Source organism: Giraffa tippelskirchi, chromosome 11 (genome assembly GCF_054371585.1).
Source record: "Giraffa tippelskirchi isolate mGirTip1 chromosome 11, T2T-mGirTip1v1.2.pri, whole genome shotgun sequence".
In the NCBI taxonomy this organism is placed as follows: Eukaryota; Metazoa; Chordata; class Mammalia; order Artiodactyla; family Giraffidae; genus Giraffa; species Giraffa tippelskirchi.
Window position 1 is genome coordinate 65,947,653 of NC_137285.1, and position 13,848 is coordinate 65,961,500.

Here is a 13,848-nt window from a genome sequence, read left to right on the forward strand (position 1 = left end):
TACCAGACCACCTGACCTTCCTCCTGAGAAACCTGTATGCAGGTCAAGAGGCAACAGTTAAAACCAGACACAAAACAATAGACTGGTTCCAAATCAGGAAAAGAGTACGTCAAGGCTGTATATTGTCACTCTGCTTATTTAATTTATATGCAGAGTACATCATGCAAAGTGCCAGGCTGCATGAAGCAGAAGCTGGAATCAAGATTGCTGGGATAAATGTCAATAACATCATATAAGCAGATGATATCACCCTAATGACAGAAAGCAAAGAGGAATTAAAGAGCCACTTGATGAAGATGAAAGAGAAGAGTGAAAAAGCTAGCTTAAAACTCAACATTCAAAAAATGAAGATCATGGCATCCAGTCCCATCACGTCATGGCAAATAGATGGGGAAACAATGGAAACAGTACAGACTTTATTTTCTTGGACTCCAAGATCACTGCAAATGGTGACTGCAATCATGAAATTAAAAGACAATTGCTCCTTGAAATAAAAGCTATGACAAACCTAGACAGCATATTAAAAAGTAGAGACATCACTTTGCCAACAAAGGCACATCTAGTCAAAGCTATGGTTTTTTCCAGTAGTCATGTATAAACATGAGAATTGGACCATAAAGAAGGTTGAATGCCAAAGAATAGATACTTTTGAGCTGTGTAACTGGAGAAGACTCTTGAGAGTCCCTTGGACTGCAAGGAGATCCAACCAGTCAATCCTAAAGAAATCAGTCCTGAATATTCATTAGAAGGACTGATGCTGAAGTTCCAATACTTTGGCCACCTGTTGCAAAGACCTGACTCATTAGAAAAGACCTTGATGCTGGGAAAGATTGAAGGCAGGAGGAGAAGGGAATGACAGAGGATGAGATGGTTGGATGGCATCAACTGACTCTATGGACATGAGTTTGAGCAAGCTCCAGGAGATGGTGAAGGTCAGGGAAGCTTGGAGTGCTGCAGTCCATGGGCTCACAAAGAGTCAGACAGGACTGAGCAACTGAACAACAACAACACACTCTCTAAAGATCTTGAGACACATATATGGGCAATTTTCAGGGGACATTTTTGTTTTTTTAAAAAAAAAACTTTGGGGGAAATAACAAAGAAATTTATCTGATCTTACCTACGTTGTGCCTTCTTTTGTTACAAAATCTATCCAATCCTATCAACAGTACCGTCCTTAAACTGTCTGTTCATGTGTCTGACTGTTCATGTGGCCGCCATAGGATACTTTAAAATATTGCCCCAAGAAGCATCATCACCAGCAATGTTTCTTCTCCATATTCAAGGATAGTATGTTTATAAAATCCTGTGATAAAATATATTACTGGGCACTACAGAATTTAAGTTACCAGCCAACACTTTCTCCAGCTACTTAATAAAAGCTCAGAATAAGATATTTGGTCTCCAGATAGGCCTAGAGGGCTGGGGCGAAACAGATGGATTAGGCAGAAGAATGGGACCAAAGTCAAGTTGCAACCTATGTTGTAATTTTGTTAAAGTTCTCAAAGTTACTCCAAGATAAATTATTTTATCTTCTTTTGTTATTAACTGGGAAACAAAAAGAAATGTATTCAAAAACTATTTCAGGAAGTCAGATTTGTTGATTAGGGTGAAAAGCATGTCCAAAAGAAAAATATTTCAAGCATTTCATAGGATAGTCTTTCTTCAGAATCTTAGAGGAGATAATAATAGAATCAGAACTTTCAAAATTGAGAACTCTCCAGATCAATTAATTGGTTCTAATTGCTTCTAAAGATGAAGAACAACTATCCCATACTGGCTTGATGGCCTTCAGAAAAGAAAGACTGAAAATTTTTAAAGGTACATTCATTTAACTGTTGTCTTTCTATTAATGGAAAATAATTGTGATAGGAGACCTAAGTTGTAAACTTACAGGTTAAAAGGGATTTTTATTTCAGTTTTATTGAGAAATAATTGCATAAATCCCTGTATAAGTTTAAGGTGTACAGCATGATGGATTAATTTACATATATTGTGCAATGATTACCACAATAGGTTTACTTAACATATATCATCTTATACAGATACAAGAAAAGGAAAAGAAAAAACTCTTAGGATCTACTTGATTTCTCCCTGTGATGATAACTCTTAGGGTCTACTCTCTTAAAAACTTTATTATGTACTATGGAGGAGGGATAAAATTTTGTAGCTATAGTTACAAATGGTGGGCAGAGAGGTGAAAAAATATATATCTTAAGAAATGTAGGGAAGCCATTCCCTCTGTGTATTTTTTTCTGATTTTAATAAAGCTATCTTGAATCAGAATGCTAGGAACTTACAGTACCAAACCATGGTAAAGATTATGAGTAGTCAAAGCAACCTTATGGCATAGGAAACTATGATTTTCCAGCAAGAGGTCTTAAAATACAGCACATGAACGTGAATTAGAGGAGCAATGGATACACCCTGAAAAATAGTAAGCCCCCTCAAGGAAAAAATAACATGTGTTAGGAGTAAAAGAAAATATGATGACCATTCATTTAGCTAGTCATTCAACAAATACTAATGAACATGTCATGTGCCAAGCAGGAGATACAAGAATGCCTAAGCAAGACACCTAACTTTGAATTCAGCGTGTATGTAAAGAGGACAGAAGGGATGATGGGTGTAACAGGTTGTGGGTGAAGCCTGTGAGCCTTGTGTGAGTCCAATGCTCCAGACGCCAGGAGCTATAACAGGTTGAGAAAAACATGTTATAGAGAGAGAGGATTTTTTTTCCTTCGAATTTAAAGTATAAAATGATCAAAACTGTATGCTGTGAATTTCACAAAGGATAATATTACTTGACCAGAAAAGAGAAGCTAATCTTCTAAACAAAACACAGGGAGTTGTCTAGTCCTTCCATCCTTTGGTGAGACAATTGGGAATTGTGAATGGGTTTGTGGAATCGTCACATGTATCATGGCTCTAAAGACTAAAAAGTATAACTAGGTCTATCTGAATTTCTCTGACTCTGCCAGTATTTTTGACCACAGGCCAATGAGATGGAGAAAGCCCTCTGAGAGGATACCCTTCAGGGGACCTCAGCAGCACATCTCCAGGGAAGTTTTTACAATCCATTCCTCTTGCCCTTCACTACAGCCTCAACCTCAGCTGACAAGACAATTCATGATTATTTTAAAACTCATTTTTTCATCTCAGTTCACTTCAGTCACTCAGTCGTGTCCCACTACTTGTGACCCCATGAATTGCAGCATGCCAGGCCTCTCTGTCTATCACCAACCCCTGGAGTCTACCCAAACCCATGTCCATCAAGTCAGTGATGCCATACAACAGTCTCATCCTCTGTTGTCCCCTTTTCCTCCTGCCCCCAATCCTACCCAGCATTAGGGTCTTTTCCAATGAGTCAACTCTTCACATGAGATGGCCAAAGTATTGGAGTTTCAGCTTTAACATCAGCCCTTCCAATGAACACCTGGGATTGACCTCCTTTAGGATGGATTGATTGGATCTCCTTGCAGTCCAAGGGACTCTCAAGAGTCCTCTCCAACACCACAGTTCAAAAGCATCAATTCTGCGGCGCTCAGCTTTCTTCACCGTCCAACTCTCACATCCATACATGACCACTGGAAAAACCATAGCCTTGACTAGATGGACATTTGTTGGCAAAATAATGTCTCTGCTATTAAATATGTTATCTAGGTTGGCCATAACCTTCCTTCCAAGGAGGAAGCGTCTTTTAATTTCATGGCTGCAATCACCATCAGCAATGATTTTGGAGTCCAAAAAAATAAAGTCTGACACTGTTTCCACTGTTTCCCCATTTATTTCCCATGAAGTGATGGGACCAGATGCCATGATCTTAGTTTTCTGAATGTTGAGCTTTAAGACAACTTTTTCACTCTCCTCTTTCACTTTCATCAAGAAGCTCTTTAGTTCTTCTTCACTTTCTGCCATAAGGGTGGTGTCATCTGCATATCTGAGGTTATTGATATTTCTCCCGGCAATCTTGATACCAGCTTGTGTTTCTTCCAGCCCAGCATTTCTCATGATGTACTCTGCATATAAGTTAAATAAGCAGGGTGACAATATACAGCCTTGACGGACTCCTTTTCCTGTTTGGAACCAGTCTGTTATTCCATGTCCAGTTCTAACTGTTGCTTCTTGACCTGCATACAGGTTTCTCAAGAGACAGGTCAGATGGTCTGGTATTCCCATCTCTTTCAGAATTTTCCACAGTTTATTGTGATCCACACAGTCAAAGACTTTGGCATAGTCAATAAGGCAGAAATAGATGTTTTTTCTGGAACTCTCTTGCTTTTTCGATGATCCAGCGGATATTGGCAATTTGATCTCTGGTTCCTCTGCCTTTTCTAAAACCAGCTTGAACATCTGCAAGTTCACGGTTCACGTATTGCTGAAGCCTGGCTTGGAGAATTTTGAGCATTACTTTACTAGCATGTGAGATGAGTGCAATTGTGTGGTAGTTTGAGCATTCTTTGGCATTGCCTTTCTTTGGGATTGGAATGAAAACTGACCTTTTCCTGTCCTGTGGCCACTGCTGAGTTTTCCAAATATGCTGGCATATCGACTGCAGCACTTTCACAGCATCATCTTTCAGGATTTGAAATAGCTCAACTGGAATTCCATCACCTCCACTAGCTTTGTTCGTAGTGATGCTTCCTAAGGTCCACTTGACTTCACATTCCAGGATGTCTGGCTCTAGGTGAGTGATCACACCATCGTGATTATCTGGGTCGTGAAGATCTTTTTCGTACAGTTCTTCTGTGTATTCTTGCCACCTCTTCTTAATATCTTCTGCTTCTGTTAGGTCCATACCATTTCTGTCCTTTATCGAGCCTATCTTTGCATGAAATGTTCCTTTGGTATCTCTAATTTTCTTGAAGAGATCTCTAGTCTTTCCCAATCTGTTGTTTTCCTCTATTTCTTTGCATTGTTTGCTGAAGAAGGCTTTCTTATCGCTCCTTGCTATTCTTTGGAACTCTGCATTCAGATGGGAATATCTTTCCTTTTCTCCTTTGCTTTTTGCTTCTTTTCTCTTCCCAGCTATCTGTAAGGCCTCCTCAGACAGCCATTTTGCTTTTTTGCATTTCCTTTCCATGGGGATGGTCTTGATCCCTGTCTCCTGTACAATATCACGAACCTCTGTCCATAGTTCATCAGGCACTCTGTCTATCAGATCTAGTCCCTTAAATCTATTTGTCACTTCTGCTGTATACTCATAAGAGATTTGATCTAGGTCATAACTGAATGGACTAGTGGTTTTCCATGCTTTCTTCAGTTTAAGTCTGAATTTGGCAATAAGCAGCTCATGATCTGAGCCACAGTCTGCTCTCGGTCTTGTTTTTGCTGACTGTATAGAGCTTCTCCATATTTGGCTGCAAAGAATATAATCAATTTGATTTTGGTGTTGACCATCTGGTATTGTCCACGTGTAGAGTCTTCTCTTGTGTTGTTGGAAGAGAGTGTTTGCTACGACCAGTGCGTTCTCGTGGCAAAATTCTATTAGCCTTTGCCCTGCTTCATTCTGTACTCCAAGTCCAAATTTGCTTGTTATGCCAGGTGTTTCTTGACTTCCTACTTTTGCATTCCAGTCTCCTATAATGAAAAGGACATCTTTTTTGGGTGTTAGTTCTAGAAGGTCTTGGAGGTCTTCATAGAACCGTTCAACTTCAGCTTCTTCAGCATTCCTGGTTGGGGCATAGACTTGGATTACTATGATATTGAATGGTTTGCCTTGGAAATGAACAGAGATCATTCTGTCGTTTTTGGGATTGTGCCCAAGTACTGCATTATGAACTCTTTTGTTGACTATGAGGGCTACTCCATTTCTTCTAAGGGATTCTTGCCCACAGTAGTAGATATAATGGTCATCTGAGTTAAATTCACCCATTCCAGTCCATCTTAGTTCACTGATTCCTAGATTATCGACATTCACTCTTACCATCTCCTGTTTGACCACTTCCAATTTGCCTTGATTCTCGGACCTAACATTCCAGGTTCCTACGCAATATTGCTCTTTACAGCATCGGACTTTGTTTCTATCACCAGTCACATCCACAGCTGGGTATCGTTTTTGTTTTGTGAAGCACTTAACTGTATGTCAGGAACTCTGTTAAGCATTAGAGATATAATGGTGAACAACATGGTCATAGCCCTGTCTTCTTGAAAATTATAGTCCAGTGTTGAATATAATTTATCAAATATTTGTTTAATTCTCTTGTGTTTCTTGTTATTTGGAGGTTATAAAAACATTGTCTTTGTCCTCTAGTGGTTAATAGTTCATAGAGACATATACATCAAATATAAAAATATAAGACAGTACACGATCAACAGCAAAACAAAGCACCACAAGTGCTGGAATCTCCAATGATGTAACACTTAATGCTTCCTTGGGGACAGCCTTTGTTTCCCAGCACAGCACAAACCAGGTGGTGTCTTATGTCAGACAGGTGGTATCTTCCATTGCAATCTGTCCCTGGGATTTGCAAAAAAGAAAGAGGAATCACACTAGTGTGAATACTTGAAAGAAAATCAGAACTTTCCATTTAGAAGCAAAAAGTGGTTCAACTGGCATTCAACCAGTGAGAAAGCTGAGTCATGGTTTAGTTTACAACATCAACCAACAAAAAAATAGTGAACAAACATAATGACAAAATGCTAATATCAAAAAACAATTTGAAGATAACTACTCACTGATATATTTTCCTCCCTATCTCACTCCTGCTCAAAGGTTTAATCAAAACTGAAACAAACCACAAGACATCTTTTTTCAGGTCCTCGGTGACTGTCTGTTATCCTCTTCTCTCTTCTTTTATTGTAATTACACTGCTCCCTTGGGTGAGACTTGCCTTCCCTGTCAAGGCCTTCTCTCCAGGGGAGAGCCCTCCCCTATATCTGTCAAAATTATATTAACCTATCCATGTGAGAACCCAGCCCTGATTTTTGCCAAACGATTACATTGAAGATATTGACTAAGGATGTCTTTTGTCCTGTGACTGCACAAAATGATTAAATAATTTCAACTCTTGATTCAAGCAATTTATTTCCCCTTTATACAACTATCAGTTGATTTTATTGTTCATGAGGATAGCTCTGTGCTGAGGAAATCTGGTCTGGGGCTGAGAGCAAAGAAACTCAAATAGCAACAATGAGACTAGCACAATAATTAGCCTTTTCAGAAATATGCAGTTAACTACCTACTCCATCTTATTTCTCCCCACATAGAAGTGGCCTCCACCTCCCTCTGTCATTTCAGTCAAAATGCATTATATGTTGCTAATTACTGAGGGCTCAGAATTCTAAGCCCTCACACCTTGGTCATTAGCCAGTCTAACAATAATGTGAGAAATACAAAGGGCAAGGGTCATTGTCACACTTCCAAGCAGCTGTGCTAATCGTCCTCTGGTCACCTGGCACAATAAAATTCTTCTTATTCTGATATTTATATTTGGGGGGTTATTTACCTTTTATATTTTGATATGCTCATTTTCCCTCAACATGATCAAAATAATGACTCAATTATATTTTCAAAGATAAAATGATGAAGAAATAAGAAATGTAGCCTATGAAATTTATTCTTAAAGAACATAAGATTGGAACACAAAGTTTTAGGTGGATATCTGAAAGATATTCATTACAGTTCTAACCAATATACAGTGAGCTTTAAGAAAAAGCACATTTCCATGAGATTATCATTATAGATTTTTTGCTAGGTTTTCATGAGTTCCCATATTACAAGTGTATATTCAGATATTAACTGTTCCTGCTGTACAATCTCAAAGACTGTGAGCTGGACACAGCATACAAATCCTTGAATGAAGCATAATGTGCACAAAAGAAATTAATTCATTTTGCAGCGAGTGAATCTTTGAACATTACCATATACTTTTGAAAACATACCTTGTTTTTTAACAAGAAACAAATCACAAAAAAAATCTATTAAAAAAAAAAAGAAAGAAATAATATTTTGAAACAAAACAAAATAAAAACTGCTTTATCTTCCTAAGCCAGAAGTGTGGAGTTAGCAGCACAGTGGCTGACCCCAGTTTTCAGTATATTCTCTGTTCTAAGGGACATTGACAGGAAATGGTCAGCCTGGAGATACAATGAAAGGAAACTCAGCAGTGAAGGTTTCACTGATAACATGTGATTTGAAGTCAGTGAACAGACCTAACAGTCATTCACCAGCTTAGGCCAAAGCATATAATAATCCAAAGGTGCCATTAAAGTCTTGTCATAAAAGTGCACAGAGGATGGCATTTGGCACAGGAGGAAGGGCAGAACATTTTCCTAATAGTTTGGTTGCAATAAGTGATATCAACATTATGGTATTGTTTCACAACATTCTGTTTACCTAACATGTATTTGTCCTAAAGTTTCTTACATTATATAATAAAAGATGGCAAATTTTAAAAGCAATTTCCTTTATAATAAAACTTGGACTAACCAGAATACAACCCCTTTTCTTCTCATCTCTGCTTCTTTTCTCCATCTGTTATTTTTTCCTTCATCTTAAAGAATAGTTGTTCTTAATAAAGAAAATCACCAAAATTTAATATTTTATTTTCATAATCTTGGATGGAACTCATCCCGTATTTTCTTAAATAGAGCATGCCCACTGAAATTTTTCTAGCATCAGTAACTGTACTGAGCTATATTAGAAAGTCCTTAGAGACTATAGAGGGTACAACACTTGTTCCTGCACAAAGCACATTATGTGGCTCCCCCGCAACATAGGTTTGAGATCTGTCTGCTTTTCATCGTATTGTTTTATATTACATTCATTGTTAACAGATTGCCAGCCTAACAAGATGTGAAGGAGTAAAAGTTTGAATTGTTAGGAAAAAAATGTGCTTGCTATTGGTTACCTTTCTCAATAGTTTTTTATGTTTTTGACCTCAGAAAGGGAATACAACCCCTTTGTATTTGTTAAAAATTGTGGGTAAAATAAGAGACAACAAAATATTGGGTGGAAATTTGAAGATTTTCATTGAGCAAACTTCAGTCTTCAATTTTTAAAACAGATTCTATTACTCAAACATTTTTTGTACAATTCTAATTTTTCAATTATTTTATGTAGTTAACCCAGGTATCCTGCATTGCAGGCAGATTCTTTACCAGCTGAGCCACAAGGGACGCCCAAATAAGTAGTAAATAGGAATAAAGCTTACTTTAGCTAGGTCAACTTGTTTTGTATCTGTGATTTACAGTAAAGAACAGCACCATCCAATGGAAATATATTGTGTCACATGCTTAATTGTAAATCTCCTACTAGACCTATTAAAAGCTAGACCTAATTAATTAAAAAGAAATTAATTTTAATAATGTATTTTATATAATCCAATATATTTAAAACATAGTTTCAATGCATTAAATTATTTAAATTTTTTTCACTGTTTTATTCATACAAAGTCTCTGAAATCCTGTGGATAGTTTGCACGTAGAGCCTCAGTTTTGACTAGCTATCTTTAAACTGTTCAATAGTCATATATAGCTGGTGATTATCATACTGGACTGCATAGATGCAGATTTTTTTTTCCTTAAACTTTAGGCCTCTGTGTGTCTAATCAATGGTCTTTTCAAAAAGTTACAGTGAATTTAATGGAAAGTCATCCTACTTAACCCACTCCTGTATTCTCACCTTGGAAATCCTATGGACAGAGAAGCTACAGTCCATGGGGTCACAAACATTCCGACATTACTCAGAGACTGAGCACACACACACACACACGTTCTGTGTAAAATAGCCTTTACTTAAGAACTATAGAGAGAAAAAATTGTTTTGCTCAGTTAGGGCATCAGAATGTACATTTTGCTGGTAAATTATGATCTCCCCAGTTTATATTTTTCTATTTAATAATATCTGAAGTGTCAGCACTTCATGAAAATATCAAAGTATTCACTCTATAGGGATGTTAATTATAATTTACAATGCATATTTATATACAATCAATTTATCCAACAAATCTTAATCATGCATCTCCTATGTGACAAGCTAAATGGACAGAAACGAAAGGTTGCAAAATTAGACAGCTTTTTCCCCTCAGGGAGTATGCATTCTGGTGACAGAGATATGAATCAAATAATCAGGTAACTAAAATCAGATAAAATCACAACCATGTGAAAACCTGTAAAATAGTACACTGTCTTGTGAACATAAAAAGGGAAGTTTGACCTAGGGGGCAAGGTCAGAGAAAACTTCCTTAAGGAAGTGGTGCTTGAGCTGAGATCTGGGGGGTGAGTAACCCTGATCAGCAGGGAGGAGCTGGAAAGCATATGCTAGGAAGCTTGAACTCAAGCTCTAGTTTCATAAGAAACTGGTTGTAAGAAATCTCCCTGTGGCTGAGGGAATAGTTATCACCCAGAATGAATTCTGGACCTTTATTCCTGAGAGCCTGTCATGAGGCCAGGACTCTTCCTGTGACTTTGGTGCTGAGCTGGGAGAGTCTCTCCATCCTCTCATTTCTCCTTGGCATCTAGTATAGTCAAATCAAAACAAAATGAAATAAAAAAAAAAACAGCAATTCAGTGAATAAAACAGGCAAAGGACAAAGACAGGCAATTCACATAAGAAGAAACACAAATGACAAATGCACATAAATCTCAGCAGTTATCAAAGAAATATGAACAATGCCTATTGATTTTGTCTAGCTTATCTTGCTGAGAAAGATGCCAAGGATCATCGTGTGTCTGTAAGGAAACAGGTATGTATTCTAACATACCACTGGGTAAAAGAATTGTCTGGAGCCAACTTTCTGGAGGACAATCAGTCATTATGCACTAAAAGAGTATATACTCACTGACCCAGTATTTACATTCTTGGAATTTATTCTGAGGAACTAATCAGACAGACTGTAAAACAAACAAACAAACAAAAACAAATGTATACATTTGGGGCTAATTAAATAAAATGTAAAATGGAACCCATCTAAATATCAAACAATAAAGTTTAAAATTATAATATGTTAACACAAATAAATATATTTTAAAGTATGATATATGTGTGTATTTATTCAGAAGAAAATAGCAAAAATTTAACATACAGCAGTATGATTATAATTCTTTTTATCTAAGTTTTCTGCTTTTAATGTTTCTTCTCATACTTAAAAATAAACATTCTTTTCAGCATAATATTTTTTATTTAGAAAATTTTAGAAAAAAATTTATAAAATAAATAGAAAACAAACAAAAAAACATTGTATTATCATCCAAAGACAACTGCATTAATGTATTTCCCTTCAATTTTTTTTCAAAGCTATAACTTATTTTTCACACAGTTTTGATGAATTTTAATTGGGCTTCTGAGACCAGTGGTAAAACTTGCCCTAGGAACAATCTTTCACATAAGATTTTCTTGTATCCAATTACGGGGTTTTTTCATAACAGAGTGATGACAGTTTACAATTAGGGTGGCTGAATTTAAGCTTTGTCCAGATAGCCTGGTAAAAGGAGACATTTCCTCTCCCTGTTCTTGGTGTCTTCAATTCATTGACGTGTGATTTTTCTAAGCCAATGATTCTCCTAAGGAATTTTAACTGAATAGGTGAAGTTCTTATTAATAATCACAAAAGACAGACATGCAAACACTCAGGAGTAGCATTAAGAATAAAATTAACAATCTAATTTAAGAAATACAGTGGCTAAACAGACAGTCTCTAGAGCCAGAGTATCTGGATTCAAATCCAGATTATTTGGATTCAGATCCAAAGTGACTAGTTACATAGCCACTTTCTAGCTATATAAAGTGAAAATAAAAGTTTCTCAGTCATGCCTGACTCTTTGCAACCACACTGACTATACAGTTCTTGGAATTCTCCGGGCCAGAATACTGGAGTGGGTAGACTTTCCCTTCTCCAGGGGATCTTCCCAACCTAGGGATTGAACCCAAGTCTCTGCAGGGCAGGCGGGTTCTTTACCAGCTGAGCGACCAGGGAAGCCCTTCTAGCTATGTAACCTAGAATCAATCATTTACCTTTATGTGTCTTAGTTTCCTCTTCAGTAAAATTGGAAAAATAAAAGCATCTACCTCTTGAATTGTGTGGTAGTTTGAAAATTCTTTTGGATTGCCTTTCTTTGGCATTGGAATGAAAACTGACTTTTCCACTCTTGTGGAAACTGCTGAGCTGTCATTTTATTGAAATATTGAGTGCAGCAGTTTCACAGTTCCATCTTTCAGGACTTGAAATAGCTCAGCTGGAATTCCATCAACTCCACTGGCTTTGTTCATAGTGATGCTTCCTAAGGCCCAATTGACTTTGTACTCCAGGATGTCTGACTCTAGGTGAGGGATCACACCATCATGGTTGTCTGAGTCATTAAGACATTTTTTGTATAGTTCTTCTGTGTATTCTTGCCACCTCTTCTTAATAGCTTCTGCTTCTGTTAGGTCCATACTATTTCTGTCCTTTATTGTGCCCATCTTTGCATGAAATGTTCCCTTGGTATCTCTAATTTTCTTGAAGAGATCTCTAGTCTTTCCCATTCTATTGTTTTCCTCTATTTCTTTGCATTGATCACTGAGGAAGGCTTTCTTATCTCTTCTTGCTATTCTTTGGAACTCGGCATTCAGAGGGATATATCTTTCCTTTTCTCCTTTGTCTTTCACCTCTCTTCTTTTCTCAGCTATTTGTAAGGTCTCCTCAGACAACAATTTTGCCATTTTGCATTTCTTTTTCTTGGGGATGGTTTTGATAACAGCCTCCTGAGGTTACAAACCCCTGTACATAGTTCTTCAGACATTCTCTCTGTCATATCTAATCCCTTCAATCTATTGTCACTTCTACTGTATAATCTTAAGGGATTTTATTTATGTCATACATGAATGGTCTAGTGGTTTTCCCTACTTTCTTCAACTTAAGTCTGAATTTGGTGATAAGGAGTTCATGATCCAAACCACAGTCAGCTCCTGGTCATTTTTTTGCTGACGGTATAAAGCTTCTCCATCTTAGGCTGCAAAGAATATAATCAATCTAATTTCAGTATTGACCATTTCGTGATGTCCAAGTGTAGAGTCTCCTCTTGTGTTGTTGGAAAAGCGTATTTGCTATGACCAGTGCGTTCTCTTGGTAAAACTGTTAGCTTTTGCCCTGCTTCATTTTGTACTCCAAGGCCAAACTCACCTGTTACTCCAGGTAACACTTGAATTCCTACATTTGCATTCCAGTCACCTATGATAAAAAGAACATCTTTTTTTGGTGTTAGTTCTAGAAGGTCTTGTACATCATCATAGAACCGTTCAGCTTCTTTGGCATCAGTGGTTGAGGCATAGACTTGGATTACTGTGATATTGAATGATTTGCCTTGGAAATGAACAGAGATCATTCTGTCATTTTTGAGACTGCACCGAAGTATTGCATATCACACTCTTTTGCTGACTATCAGGGCTACTCCATTTCTTCTAAGGGATTCTTGCCCACAGTAGTAGATACAATGGTCATTTGAATTAAATTTGCCCATTCTGGTCTGTTTTAGTTCACTGATTGCCAAAATGTCAATGTTCACTCTTGCCATCTCCTTCAATTTATCTTGATTCATGGACCTAACATTCCGGGTTCCTATGCAAATTTGTTCTTTACCGCATCAGATTTTACTTCCACCATCAGTCATATCCACAACTGGATGTTGTTTTCACTTTGGCTCCATCTCTTCCTTATTTCTGGAGTTATTTTTCCACTTTTCTCTAGTAGCATATTGGACACCTACCAACCTGGGGAGTTCATCTTTTGGTGTCATATCTGAAAATGTTCATTTTTCATTCTGATCCCCCCAAAAGGCAAGGCCAAACAATGTTCAAACTACCACATACTTGAGGTCATCTCACATGCTCTAAAAGTAATGCTCAAAATTATCCAAGTGAGACTTCAA

General features: G+C 37.3%; 1 long non-coding RNA gene across 1 annotated transcript; it reads right to left on the bottom strand.

Annotated features, from left to right (window-relative positions):
- Positions 1–4,999: 4,999 nt before the first annotated feature.
- On the bottom strand, positions 5,000–13,132 carry LOC145526939 (uncharacterized). Its single transcript, XR_014069334.1, has 2 exons — positions 11,957–13,132; positions 5,000–6,460 (listed from the first exon to the last, which is right to left on the bottom strand). It is a non-coding gene; the product is annotated as an uncharacterized LOC145526939 (long non-coding RNA).
- Between the last annotated feature and the right edge of the window lie 716 nt (positions 13,133–13,848).